This window comes from Oncorhynchus gorbuscha, linkage group LG06 (assembly GCF_021184085.1).
Source record: "Oncorhynchus gorbuscha isolate QuinsamMale2020 ecotype Even-year linkage group LG06, OgorEven_v1.0, whole genome shotgun sequence".
NCBI lineage: Eukaryota > Metazoa > Chordata > Actinopteri > Salmoniformes > Salmonidae > Oncorhynchus > Oncorhynchus gorbuscha.
Window position 1 is genome coordinate 64,438,251 of NC_060178.1, and position 14,965 is coordinate 64,453,215.

The window sequence follows — 14,965 nt, forward strand, 5'->3', positions numbered from 1 at the left end:
TTTGGGTATGAGCAAACCGAATAAGAGCTTTTTAAAATGAGATTTTCACTGGACAGTTACCTTTTAAGGGTGGCGAAGTGAATAGCTGCACATCTTAATTCCACTGACAGCTCACTAAGGAAGTGGATTGACAGGAAAACCGGAGTCCTTTTTCAGACATCCTCCTGTCAGCCCTGTGACTCATCAGGTCAGGGAACAAACACATCTTTCAAACATTGTCAATCAGAGAAACCCAATTGGGCAGGGAGGAGGAGCCGGGTGAAGTCATCCCGTTAGAAGGCAAGATTGAATGGTCCTTGACCCCTTCTCTATCTTATTCACAGCCAGGATCAATATGTGCTTACCTTAACAGCTTCTGTTATTAATAATATACACTGTCTGAGATGCAGACGCTGCAGGGATTACACAGCAGCCGGGGTCAATAGGTTGAAGTAATGATGCGGCAGTGGTTTAATATCGGGGCTGCCGAGTGGGCTTTGGGCTGCAGTCAGAGCACGGCGGGGGGGAGGATCTCTCCATTCGAGGCCTGTAGGGCCTCAATTAGCTCCATCTGATACATACTGGCTGGAATTTGTTTAACGTGTCAATTTTCTCTCTTTCCTTGCAATTAATGAATTGTGGTTGAAATTTAGACTTAGGGTTTTGGAAATAAGGTGAACTGTGTAGCAGTGCTTTGAGAGCATTTATTTACATAGATTACTCTAGATTCTGTTAGTTCAAAAATAGGTAATTGTGTAATGTTATAATGTGCTAGCCTATGCCTAGTGCCTCGCAAAAGTATTCATCTTGGTGTTTTTCCTATTTTGTTGCATTGCAACCTGTAATTTAAATATATTTTTATTTAGATTTCATGTAATGGACATACAATATAGTCCAAATTGGTGAAGTGAAATGAAAAAAAGAACACGTTTCAAATAAATAAAAAACAGAAAAGTGGTGCGTGCATATGTATTCACCCCCTTTGCTATGAAGCCCCTAAATAAGATCTGGTGCCACCAATAACCTTCAGAAGTCACATCATTAGTCAAATAAAGTCCACCTGTGTGCAATATAAGTGTCATTATCTGTCACATGATTTCAGTATATATGGGGCCTGTTCTGACAGGCCTGCAACACCACTAAGCAAGGGGCACCATCAAGCAAGCGGTGCTATGAAAACCAAGGAGCTCTCCAAACAGGTCAGGGACAAAGTTGTGGAGAAGTACAGATCAGGGTTGGGTTATAAAAAAATATCAAAAACTGTGAACATCCCACGGAGCACCATTAAATCCATTATTAATAAATGGAAAGAATATGGCACTTCAACAAACCTGCCAAGATGGGGCCGCCCACCAAAACCCAAGATGGAGCCGCCCACCAAAACTTGGAGTATCTGTCCATAGGACCACTTTAAGCCGTACACTCCACAGAGCTGGGCTTTATGGAAGTGGCCAGAAAAAAAATAAGCAAACATGTTTGGTGTTTGCCAAAAGGCATGTGGGAGACTCCCCAAACATATGGAAGAAGGTACTCTGGTCAGTTGAGACTAAAATGGAGCATTTTGGCCATCAAGGAAAACGGTATGGCTGACGCAAACCCAACACCTCCCGTCACCCCGAGAATACCATTCCCACAGTGAAGCATGGTGGTGGCAGCATCATGCTGTGGAGATGTTTTTCATCGGCAGGGACTGGGAAACTGGTCAGAATTGAAGGAATGATGGATGGTGCTAAATACAGAGAAATTCTTGAGGGAAACCTGTTTCAGTCTTCCAGAGATTTGAGACTGGGACTGAGGTTCACCTTCCAGCAGGACAATGACCCTAAGCATACTGCTAAAGCAACACTTGAATGGTTTAAGGGGAAACATTTAAAAGTCTTGGAATGGCCTAGTCAAAGCCCTGACCTCAATCCAATTGAGAAACTGTGGTCTGACTTAAAGATTGTTGTACACCAGTGGAACCCATCCAACTTCAAGGCAAAACTGCTCCAGCTCCTTCAAGAATGGGCAAAAATCCCAGTAGCTAGATGTGCCAAGCTTATTGAGACTAGAGGTCGACCGATTTTAAAGATTTTTCAATGTCGATACAGATTTATTGGAGGACCAAAAAAAGCCAATGCCTATAAATCGGCCAATTTGTAAAAAAAAAATAAAAAAAAATTGATTTGTTATGACCGTTACAACAATACTGAATGAACACTTATTTTAACGTTTAATATAATACATCAATAAAATCAATTTAGCCTCCAAATAAATAATGAAACGTGTTCAATTTGGTTTAAATAATGCAAAAACAAAGTGTTGGAGAAGAAAATAAAAGTGCAATATGTGCCATGTAAAAGCTATAGTTTTAAGTTCCTTGCTCAGAACATAAGAACATATGAAAACTGGTGGTGCCTTTTAACATGAGTCTTCAATATTCCCAGGTAAGACGTTTTAGGTTGTAGTTATTATAGGAATTATAGGACTAGTTCTCTGTACGATTTGTATTTCATATACCTTTGACTATTGGATGTTCTTATAGGCACTTTAGTATTGCCAGTGTAACAGTATAGCTTCCGTCCCTCTCTTCGCCGCTACCAGGGATCGAACCAGGAACACATAAACAACAGCCACCCTCGAAGCAGCGGTACCCATGCTGAGCAAGGGGAACAAGTATTCCAAGTCTCTCAGAGCGAGTGACGTTTGAAACGCTATTAGCACGCACCCCGCGAACTAGCTAGCCATTTCACATCGGTTACACCCTCCTAATCTCTGGAGTTGATAGGCTTGAAGTCATAAACAGCGCAATGCTTGAAGCATTGCGAAGAGCTGCTGGCAAAAAGCACGAAAGTGCTGTTGGAATAAATGCTTACGAGCCTGCTGGTGCCTACCGTTGCTCAGTTAGACTGCTCTATAAAATCATAGACTTAATTATAACATAACACACAGAAATACGAGCCTTAGATCATTAATATGGTCAAATCCGGAAACTATAATTTTGAAAACAAAACGTTTATTCTTTCAGTGAAATACAGAACCATTTCGTATTTTATCTAATAGATGGCATCCCTAAGTTTAAGTTTAATGCTAGCTAGCAACTTACCTTGACTTCTTCCTGCATTTGCGTAACAGGCAGGCTCCTCGTGAGGCAGGTGGTTAGAGCGTTGGACCTGTTAACTGTAAGGTTGCAAGATTGAATCCCTGAGCTGACAAGGTAAAAATCTGTCGTGCTTCCCCTGAACAAGGAAATGAACCCACCATTCCTAGGACGTCATTGAAAATGTGTTCTTAAACGACTTGCCTCGTCAAATTAAGTTGTGTAAAAAAAATTGGCAAAATCAGTGTCCAAAAATACAGATTTCCGATTGTTAGGAAAACTTGAAATTGGCCCTATTTAATCGCCATTCGACCTCTAATAAAGACATACCCCAAGACACTTGCAGCTGTAATTGTTGCAAAAGGTGGCTCTACAACGTATTGACTTTGGGGAGGTGAATAGTTTCTTTGTCTTATTTCTGGTTGGTTTCACAATAAAAAATATTTAGCATCTTCAAAGTGGTAGGCATATTGTGTAAATCAAATGATACAAACCCCTCAAAAATATTTTTTTTCTATTCCAGGTTTTAAGGCAACTAAAAATGCCAAGGGGCTGAATACTTTCGCAAGCCACTGTATATCACCTCCCATAGTCTCCCTATTGCCTCAGTCATTGGCATGTAGTAGAGGGGCCGGGACATTTTGAAATGATGTACCTTTATGCTGTAGTCAAGGTGTGTGTTAACATGAGTAGCAGGTTGTTTTAATGACGTGTTACCTCGGAAGTGTCTCTGTATTCCTACAGTAGTAAAATAGGTCTTCTGCTCAGAAAGAGAATGATTGAGAATGTTCTTACCTGAATCGCCATCAGTTCAATCGCAACGACTCCCTCATACACTTTCAGAAAGTCATTCGCAGCTTGACTGCCTATTAAGTGCGTACTGCCTATTGAATCCTCACTGTTTTGTCCTTCATGAGCATTTAAGAATGGCGGCCCAGCTGTTTTCTCAACTTTCTCCTAGCAGCATGTTTAGGGTAAGAGTGGGTGTAACTAATTACATTCTTGCGTAGACCTGACCCATTTTCCCTATGCTATCTATTGGATTAACCTCAGCATTTCCTCGCTGGGGACACAGAGGGGCTAGAGAGCAGCATAATTCTCTAATTTAACACGATCATTTCAATGCCCCCCTGAAATGTGATGTACTGGTGTGCAGTGCAGTAAGCTGTACGTAGCCTAACAGTAAGTAGCTCAGTGTGCAGTGATGCACCCCTGTGCTGGAGCCATGATGCCTGTCTCTCTGCTCCAGTACTACTAGGTTATATGAACTGATGGCCTTAATGGTCTCGAACAGTCATTCAGATTCCCATGTAAAACAACCTTTTAAGTGACTAAAATATCACCCATGAACTGTTTTTTGTTTACTTTTCTGTTCTCTATTTGCTCTTTTTTCATGTTTCTATACAAGTGTTAAATTGATTATTAAAACAATGATGTTGAGTATTATGATGAAGTTGTTATAGCCATGAGAAAAAAGTATAACTACCAGGATGTTTGAAAAGAGTGAGCGGGGAGCTAATATTTATTTATTTATATTTATTTCACCTTTATTTAACCAGGTAGGCCAGTTGAGAACAAGTTCTCATTTACAACTGCGACCTGACCAAGATAAATCATAGCAGTGCGACAAAAACAACACTAAGTTACAAATAAACAAATGTACAGTCAATAACACAAAATAAAATAAAAATAGAATGTATGTACAGTGTGTGCAAATGTAGAAGCGTAGGGAGGTAGGAAAATAATTACAACTTAGCATTAATACTGGAGTGATATAAAGTTTAAGTTTACATACACATTACATACACCGTAGCCAAATACATTTAAAATATGTTTTTCACAATTCCTGCCAGTAAAAATTCCCTGTTTTAGGTCAGTTAGGATCACCACTTTATTTTAAGAATGTGAAATAGTATTTCTTTCAGCTTTCATTTCTTTAATCACATTCCCAGTGGGTCAGAAGTTTACATACACTCAATTAGTATTTGGTAGCATTGTCTTAAACAATTTAAACTTGGGTCAAACATTTTGTGTAGCCTTCCACAAGCTTCCCACAATAAATTGGGTGAATTTTGGCCCATTCCTCCTGACAGAGCTGGTGTAACTGACTCAGGTTTGTTGGCCTCCTTGCGCGCACACGCTTTTACAGTTCTGCCCACAAATTTTCTATAGGATTGAGGTCAGGGCTTTGTGATGGCCACTCCAATACGTTAACTTTGTTGTCCTTAAGCCATTTTGCCACAACTTTGGAAGTATTGTCCATTTGGTAGACCCATTTGCGAACAAACTTTAACTTCCTGACATGTCTTGATGTTCATTAATTGAGATGTTCTTCAATATATCCACATAATTTTCCTTCCTTATGAGGCCATCTATTTTGTGAAGTGCACCAGTCCCTCCTGCAGCAAAGCACCCCCACAACATGATGCTACCACTCCTGTGCTTCACGGTTGGGATGGTGTTCTCCCCCTTTCTCCTCCAAACTTAAGTGGTCATTATGTCCAAACAGCTTTATTTTAGTTTCATCAGACCAGAGGATATTTCTCCAAAAAGTACGATCTTTGTCCCCATGTGCAGTTGCAAACCGAAGTCTGGCTTTTTTTATGGCGGTTTTGGAGCAGTGGCTTCTTCCTTGCTGAGCGGCCTTTCAGATTATTTCGATATAGGACTTGTTTTACTGTGGATATAGATACTTTTGTACCTGTTTCCTCCAGCATCTTCACAAGGGCATTTGCTGTTGTTCTGGGATTGATTTGCACTTTTCGGACCAAAATACATTAATCTCTAGGAGGCAGAATGCGTCTCCTTCCTGAGCGGTATGACGGCTGCGTGGTCCCATGGTGTTTATACTTGAGTAGTATTGTTTGTACAGATGAACGTGGTACCTTCAGGCGTTTGGAAAATGCTTCCAAGGATGAACCAGACTTGTGATAGTCTACAATTTGTTTTCTGAGTTCTTGGCAGATTTTTGTTGTTGTTGATTTTCCCATGATGTCAAGCAAAGAGGCACCGAGTTTGAAGGTAGGCCTTGAAATACCTCCACAGGTACACCTATGAAGGCTAATTGACCCCATTTGAATCAATTAGAAGCCTCTAAAGCCATGACATAATTTTCTGGAATTTTCCAAGCTGTTTAATGGCACAGTCAACTTAGTGTATGTAAACATCTGACCCACTGGAATTGTGATACATTGAATTCTAAATTAAAAAACATGTCTCTAAACAATTGTTGGAAAACTTACTTGTGTCACGACAAAGTAGATGTCCTAACCAACTTGCCAAAACTATAGTTTGTTAAAACTACCCATCCCGGATCCGGTATATTTGTCATCAGCAACCGCTGAATAGCACAGTCAAATAATATTACTAGAAAATATTCATATTCATGAAATCACAAGTGAAACATAGCGAAACACAGCTTAGCCTTTTGTTAATCATCCTGTTGTCTCAGATTTTGAAATGATGCTTTACAGCAAAAGCAATCCAAGCGTTTGTGTAAGTTTATCGATAGCCTGCATAGCATTTATGTACACTTAGCATCAGGAAGCTTGGTCACGAAAATCAGAAAAACAATCAAATGAACCATTTACCTTTGATCTTCGGATGTTTTCACTCACGAGACTCCCAGTTAGACAGCAAATGTTCCTTTTGTTCCATAAAGATATTTTTTATATCCAAATACCTCCATTAGTTTGGTGCGTTATGCCCAGGAATCCACCGGAAATAGCGGTCACGACAACGCAGACAAAAATTCCAAATTAAATCCATAATGTCGACAGAAACATGGCAAATGTTTTAAAAAAAGCAATTCTCAAGGTGTCTTTCAAATATCTATTCGATAATATATCAACCGGGACAGTTGGCTTTTCACTAGGACCGGGAGGAACAATGGCCGCCTCTCTCTTTTTTGCGCAAGAATCACTCTGAGAGCCCCCACCTGACCACTTACGTAATGTGGTCGTTCACCCTCATTCTTCAAAATAAAGGCCTAAAACTATGTCTAAAGGCTGTAGACACCTTAGGGAAGCCATAGAAAAAGGATCCTAAGCTGTCAATTATATGCATATTCTAGCATCGGGTCCTGAGAAATAGGCCGTTTACTTTGGGAACGTTATTTTTCCAAACATAAAAATAGTGCCCCCTAGCTACAAGAGGTTAACAAGAAATTTGTGGAGTGGTTGAAAAACGAGTTTTCATGACTCCCATCTAACTGTATGTAAACTTCCGACTTCAACGGTATGCACATATGATGATGTGCAAGTAGAGATACTGGGGAGCAAGAGAGTAAGTAATAATATGGGGATGAGGTAGTCTGGTGTGCTATTTACAGATTGGCTGTGTACAGGTACAGTGATCGGTAAGCTGCTCTGACAGCTTATGCTTAGTTAGAGAGCGAGGTACAAGTCTCCAGCTTCAGAGATTTTTGCAATTTGTTCCAGTCATTGGCAGCAGAGAATTGGAAGGAAAGGCAGCCAAAGGAAGTGTTGGCTTTGGGGATGACCAGTGCAATATACCTGCGGTGGGTGTTGCTATCCAGTTTGCTGAGTAGTGTGTTGGGGGCTATTTTGTGGGCGAGCGGTTTGCTGATGTCGGTGGCGGTGGGGTTATGGTATGGGCAGGCATAAACTATGAACAATGAATTGCGTTTTATCGATGGCAATTGAATGCACAGTGAGAGCGTGATGAGCTCCTGAGGCCCATTGTCGTGCCATTCATCCGCTGCCGTCACCTCATGTTAATGCATGATGATGCATGAAAAACTGCAGAAGTTTTGCTACTGCTCTCCACTTTCTGTAGGACGATCGTGCCATGATGACTCTTTCAGACTGAAAATGAATCAGATGATGAGGAAATTCCTGATTTAGGTAAAAACATTTTCAATGAACTAGACATTGTGGAATCTTATGAAATGGCAATAAACTATGCTGAATGGGTGTAGACAAAGAAGAGCTCTCCAGTACGTGTACCAAAACATTCAAGGGCCATTTTCTCAAAAGTGTGGTTAAAAGTTTATCGGCTTTCAAAGCAGAATAACTTTTCCATTGTTCCTCAACTGGAGTGTGTGATATACCATTTTCTAGCTCTGAGTCTCTACTTTTATTTAACGTAAAAAAACACTTTCAAATTTTGCTACATAGGCCCGGAGGATCAAGCCGATCGGTCACAAATAGGATGTGGGAGCACTTCTTATGTGTGCTCAGTTCTGATGAACAGAGGTCCTTGTTTGAATGGTGAAACTGTTTGCTTTGGACCTTCCAACTGAGAGGTCTGCACTCTGAGCAGACAGGGGTTACCCTTACCTCATTGACCTGTCAGTCAAATTAAGTCTGAGTGCAGGTATTTTGCAAAACCCTGCTGATGGGCAGCAGTTACGACTAGGGGTGGGATGAGAAACGGCTGTGTCACGCTCCGATTGTGACAGCCCTGGATGGCAACCCTCTGTAGATAAGTACTTGTAGAGCTCTCAAAGGTTAGAACGCCTTGCCAAACCCCAAGCATTTAGACTCCGTGCACTGGAGCCAAGGGGGAGGGAGTTGCACTCCAGTCTTGTATGTCTGTGCCAAGAGGAGGGGACGTGCCTCTGAAATGGCTGCGCTGTTTACACATTTGTCTGGGATAATAGTATGGAATGAGCAGTGTTCCCACTTAACGGCTCAACTGCCCAAAACCGCTTGTGGACATTGTCGGTTATAATTCCCTCTGCCCCACAAGTCCCCTCTGCTAAACTACTACTGATGAGTAAATAGTTATTACAAGCTACATGCTCCTTAGCTCTTTGTAAACTGCGGCATGCAGCCAAACTGAAAATAAATGCTAATGAAGGCAATGCACTCTGCAGACCTGCTTTAATCAGTGTACCAGCGTTGGAGAGAGCTTGGGGAGGAGGGGAGTGGGGCAATGATGTTACCTTTAGGTTGAAAAACTGGAAGATTTTATTAAATTAGCTGTAAATTACAGATAAAGGAGTGAAAAAACATTTTTTGAAGCAGCAGTACCAGATTAGAGAAACTAATCATTTCATCACGGTGCTCTATCTGGCTTCAATAAATCTTATACTGAAGAAGGGTGCGTCTCATGTTCTCTGCAAGTCAGTCAGAACCTTATTCTCATGCTTCACTCACACTGGCTCAATGTTTCCCACTGAAAGCCAAACAGAACTGAAAAAGTTTTAGGTCTGTTTCTGCAGATAAAGGCAATGTAGCAAATGTACCTGACTGAGGGGTCTGAAGAACTGAATCCAGATACAACAACACCTCATTCAGTGTTTTCAAGAAGTACATAGAGTAGCCAGCCAAATAGAAGAAGTGGCCAGCCATGTTCCCCCTGGCCAGGTTTGAATGTTGTTGCAGAAAGAGCTTTATTTTGTTGGCCACTGGTGCATTCTAATGCCTTGATTCCATCTGGAAATTCCAATCAAATCTTATTAGTCACTTGCGCCGAATACAGCAGGTGTAGACTTAACAGTGAAATGCCTACTTATTAGCCCCTTACCAACAATACAGTTCAAAAAAAGAAATGTGAATAAGAAATAAAAGTAACAAGTAATTTGAAGAGCAGCAGTATAATAACAATAGTGAGACTATATGCAGGGGGTACCGATACAGAGTCAATGTGCGGGGGCACTGGTTAGTCGAGGTAATTGAGGTAATGTGTACATATTAGTAGAGTTATTAAAGTAACTATGCATAGATGATAACAGAGTAGCAGCGGTGTAAATTGAGTGGGGAGGAGCAAATTGTCCGGGTAGCCATTTGATTAGATGTTCAGGAGTCGTATGGCTTGGGGGTAGAAGCTGTTTAGAAGCCTCTTGGACCTAGACTTGGTGCTCTGGTACCCCTTGCCGTGCAGTAGCAGAGAGAACAGTCTATGACTAGGGTGGCTGGAGTCTTTGACAATCTTTAGGGCCTTCCTCTGACTCAGCCTGGTATAGAGGTTCTGCATGGCAGGAAGCTTTGCCCCAGTGATTTACTAGGCCGTACACACTACCCTCTGTAGTGCCTTGCGGTCGGAGGCCGAGCAGTTGCCATACTAAGCACTGATGCAACCAGTGCCATGCTCTCGATGGTGCAGCAAGGAACTTGAAGCTCTCAACCTGCTCTACTAATCACTAATTCACAGTGAAATTGTTGAGTATTTTATCAAGTTTACCTCCCAGATTGGAAAAATGTGTGGTATTGTGTAGAAAGACATGACTTTACAATTTTCGATTACTGAAAATGTTTGAATTCAGTGTATTGTTAGTAGTTTTGGATATTGTCTAATGTTCTCTCTAAGTAAGAGAACATACATTTTAACCTGTCTTCTCGAGATTTAAGTCTTACGTCGTTTTACTGCAAGATATGAATTCCCACAATGATGTTTGTTCTTTAAATAATGTATTTTATTAAAACACAAATTAAGTACATTGCCCTCATTATCTTGAAAAATTAAATGTTTTGTTTTTCCAGGTTTCTGCTTTTCAATTTGTTTCAGGTTTATACTCGCAAAATCACACTTTTTATACTGAACAAAAATATAAAAGCAACCATTTCAATGTTTTTACTGAGTTACACTTAATATAAGGAAATCTGTCAATTGAAATAAATTCATTAGACTCTAACCTATGGATTTCACTTCACTGGGCAGGGATGGCCCACTGGGGAGCCATGCCCAGCAAATCAGAATGAGTTTTTCTCCACAAAAAGTCTTTATTACAGACCAAAAGACTCCTCAGCACCCCTTCTTTCTGACAATCCCGCAGAAGATCTGAAGAAGCCAGATGTGAAGGTCCCGGGCTGGCGTGGTTACACATGGTCTGTGGTTGTGAGGCCAATGATCTGGTGGGCAGTCCTGCAGTCAGCATGCTAATTGCACGCTCACTCAAAACTTGAGAATGTGGCATTATGTTGTGTGATAAAACTGCACATTTTAGATTGGTCTTTTGTCCCCAGCACAAGGTGCACCTGTGAAAGGGTCATGCTGTCTAATCAGCTTCTTGATTAAATGATTTATGAATGGCAAGGGGTGATAGAGTAAACCCCAACTTAATTGGGTCTATAATCAAAAGCCTAACTGTTCAATGTGCCTGACTTTATAAATCATCCGTACTGTATATATCTACAGAAATAAGACAGATCCTGTTTAGTGTTTGTTTAATAGCCTACTGGTTCCGTTAGCACCAAGCCTCACTCAACCACAACATGTCAGATAAACAATTTCACAACTGTAACAGTTTTTAATCTTGCTTTGCTGTAATAAAGGCTTTACACTTTTTCCCCCTTTAGAACAGGCTCTCTGATATTATTCATAATTTATTTTGAGTTTACACTGTTCCAAACTGTCAAAAATAATATTTATAATAATAGTAACGCTCCTTTTTCTTGATATCCTTTGTATTGTTATTATTATTATTATGATCATAAGTAATGTCATTATCATTAGTAGGTTTAATATAGCAGCCTTGTATAACCAGCATCAAGCTGAAGGCCTAAGAGTGGATCCTGTTAACCTCACTTACTTAGTCCTAAATTTCAATCATTACAGTACTGTAGCCTATATACTGTATCTATCAATCAATCATTCATTCGTTCATGTCATCACACAGCATACGAGTCATTCATGATTTGAAATGCAATCAATCATTTTAGTTTTAAAGTAGAATGACCCTTGAATAATTATGTGAACAATAAATAAACCATTCCATTTTGGAAATTGCATTCATAAATGAATGTGACTGTTTTTAGTCTTTGCTGTATAAAAAAGGCTTTCCAAAAACCTAAACTTTACAACTGACTCTGGTATGCTTATAATTTATTTAGTGTTTACATTGTTCCAAACGGTCATGTTAATGATATTGTGATCTATACAGCACCTATTTGGCACATATACTATGCATGCAGCTCCTTACCTTATTTTTCTTGATCTCACAAATAATCAAATTTATTCCACACATCTGACTTCCTCTTTACAACCAGTAACCATTCCCCCGTTATGAGTTTCACGTCCTCTGCATCCATTTTTCTGTTACGGTGTACGGAAGATTGTTCTAACCAATTTATTGATGTGATTATGATATGCTTTAGTTTAGGCCCTATTGACTACGTGCATGTGATTCATACGTGTGCCATGTAAAGAGAGAAAGGGTTGAGGCAATAGTATTAAATGAGGGATTTTGGTAACCAAACTTTTCAATCAAATGGCTGTAATTATGTTGCAGCTTCAGCAACACAGACAGCGTGATCAACACTGTTCAGTTGTGGTCGCTGCAGCAGGGTGTGAGAGCGAGACAACGGGTGCTAGTCACACATTCACTCGCTGTTTTAACGCAGCGCAGCAAGTTTGAGCCCGGCACAGCACAGTCGAATCATTTGCGGTCGGACTCTAGTCATTTGTGTGTCTTAATTATTTCATCAAAGAGTGCTCTTAAGCATTAGACAAGCTCAGTGCCTATATTTGATTAAAACACATAGGATTTGTCTATATATGGAAACATAAACTTTTAAAAACAACAAATGACTCTCGGTTGACCAATCATTTTTTGTTGTAGTGGACAGCCCAAATTAGGTTGTGTATTTTGACTCATCGTTACCACATTACATGGGAAGTGCAAATTCATGACCACCATGCTCTCCTCCTTGTAAAGAAGTTTAGGTCCAAAATAAGCCCATTGTGCAGTAGGACTGCTCTCGTGTCTCTGCATTCGTCTTTTACAGACACCCATCAGAGCAGTGCAATACTGATAAAAGCATCTGTCTTTTGTAGCACTCAGTATTTCATTGCTGACTTCTCTCTCCTCTCTACCAAGGGCTTTATGTAATTGGAAAGATAAAATAAAAGATGCTAAAGAGTGCTTATTCCTATGAGAATGCTAAATGAATTATGTCATTACCACTCTGTGTGCCTATTCTGTAATCATAACCACCCCTTCTGGCTGGGACATTGTCCTTAAGCTTTCTAATGTGTGTCAATATTAACATAGGCTAGCTGTTGGTGTAATGGCACGTTGAGTATGAAAGTCTATCTTTTTCAATACCCACCCGGCACCTAGAACATTATTCAGTTCTGGTTGGATTATCAAGTCCAGGCCTGTCCTCCAGGCTTAACCACACATGATACGGTCAGTTGTTTTCAGAGCATTCATGTTTTGTTTTACACAGTTGCCCACTGTCACTGGCTGCCAGATCTAGACTTTTCCACCGCTGGACTGTTGTACAGGCATACAGACCAGAGGTCGACCGATTTAATTGGAATGGCCGATTAATTGGGGCCGATTTCAAGTTTTCATAACAATCGGAAATCGGTCTTTTTGGACACTGATAAAAATAAAAAAAAAACATTTTATTTATTATTATATATATTTTTACATCATTTAATCTTTATTTAACTAAGCAAGTCAGTTAAGAACACATTCTTATTTTCAATGACGGCCTAAGAAACAGTGGGTTAACTGCCTAGTTCAGGGGCAGAACGACAGATTTTCACCTTGTCAGCTCGGGGGATCCAATCTTGCAACCTTACAGTTAACTATTCCAACGCAATAACAACCTGCCTCTCGTTGCAGGAGACTGACTGTTATGCGAATGCAGTAAGCAAAGGTAAGTTGCTAGCTAGCATTAAACTTATCTTATAAAAAACAATCAATCAATCATAATCATTAGTTAACTACACATGGTTGATGATATTACTAGATATTATCGAGCGTGCCTTGCGTTGCATATAATCTGACTGAGCATGCAAGCGTACAAGCATCTAAGTAATATTAGTAGCGGTGGTAGGCAGAAGTAGGCACGTAAACATTCATTCAAACAGCGCTTTAGTGCGTTTTGCCAGCAGCTCTTCGGTGTGCGTCAAGCATTGCGCTGTTTATGACTTCATGCCTATCAACTCCCGAGAGTTGAGGCTGGTGTAACGAAGTGAAATGGCTAGCTAGTTAGCGCGCGCTAATAGCATTTCAAACGTCACTCGCTCTGAGCCTTGGAGTAGTTGTTCCCTTGCTCTGCATGGGTAATGCTGCTTCAAGGGTGGCTGTTGTGTTCCTGGTTCGAGCCCAGGGAGGAGTGAGGAGAGGGACGGAAGCTATACTGTTACACTGGCAATACTAAGTGCCTATAAGAACATCCAATAGTCAAAAGGTATATGAAATACAAATGGTATAGAGGGAAATAGTCCTATTATAACTTCAACCTAAAACTTCCTACCTGGGAATATTGACGACTCATGTTAAAAGGAACCACCAGCTTTCATATGTTCTCATGTTCTGAGCAAGGAACTGAAACATTAGATTTCTTACATGGCACATATTGCACTTTTACTTTCTTCTCCAACACTTTGTTTTTGCATTATTTAAACCAAATTTAATTTGTTTCATTATTGATTTTATTGATGTATTATATTAAGTTAAAATAAGTGTTCATTCAGAATTGTTGTAATTGTCATTACAAATAAATAAATAAAACAGTCTGATTTAATCGGTATCTGCTTTTTCGGTCCTCCAATAATCGGTATCGGTAACGGCATTGAAAAATCATAATCGGTCGACCTCTAATACAGACTAATGAGAACAATGCACTCCTGCTCTTCCCTCCTGACAGAGAAACCCAATCGGAGGAAGTGAGTTTCAGAGCTGCTGCTTATAGGAGCTGAAGACATGTCTTTCAAGTGATTATTTCCACATTGGGCTCCTTTTTGATTCTAGATAAAGTTGCAAGGGTCCAATCAATAGTTTCGTATTACTCTCCTGATCGTCGAAGTTTAGTCACTTAAATTCTTATCCTCTTAACATTGACTGCAGTTTGTATTCCTGCGCTCTTCTTTCACCCAAATGCTAAGCCTATAGGAAAATCAATTTGCAATATACTATGCTCGATGTGGTTCTTTTGTGCATATCTGTGAGAGGGGGGAAGAGTTCTTCTCAAAAAGCCTGAGGCT

At 40.2% G+C, this 14,965-nt stretch overlaps 1 protein-coding gene across 3 annotated transcripts in view; it reads left to right on the forward strand.

The window, feature by feature from the left end:
* Positions 1 to 14,965, forward strand: part of LOC124038241 (bifunctional heparan sulfate N-deacetylase/N-sulfotransferase 2-like) — a 194,987-nt gene that overhangs the window by 7,427 nt on the left and 172,595 nt on the right. The gene's annotated exons all lie outside the window — the stretch shown is intronic.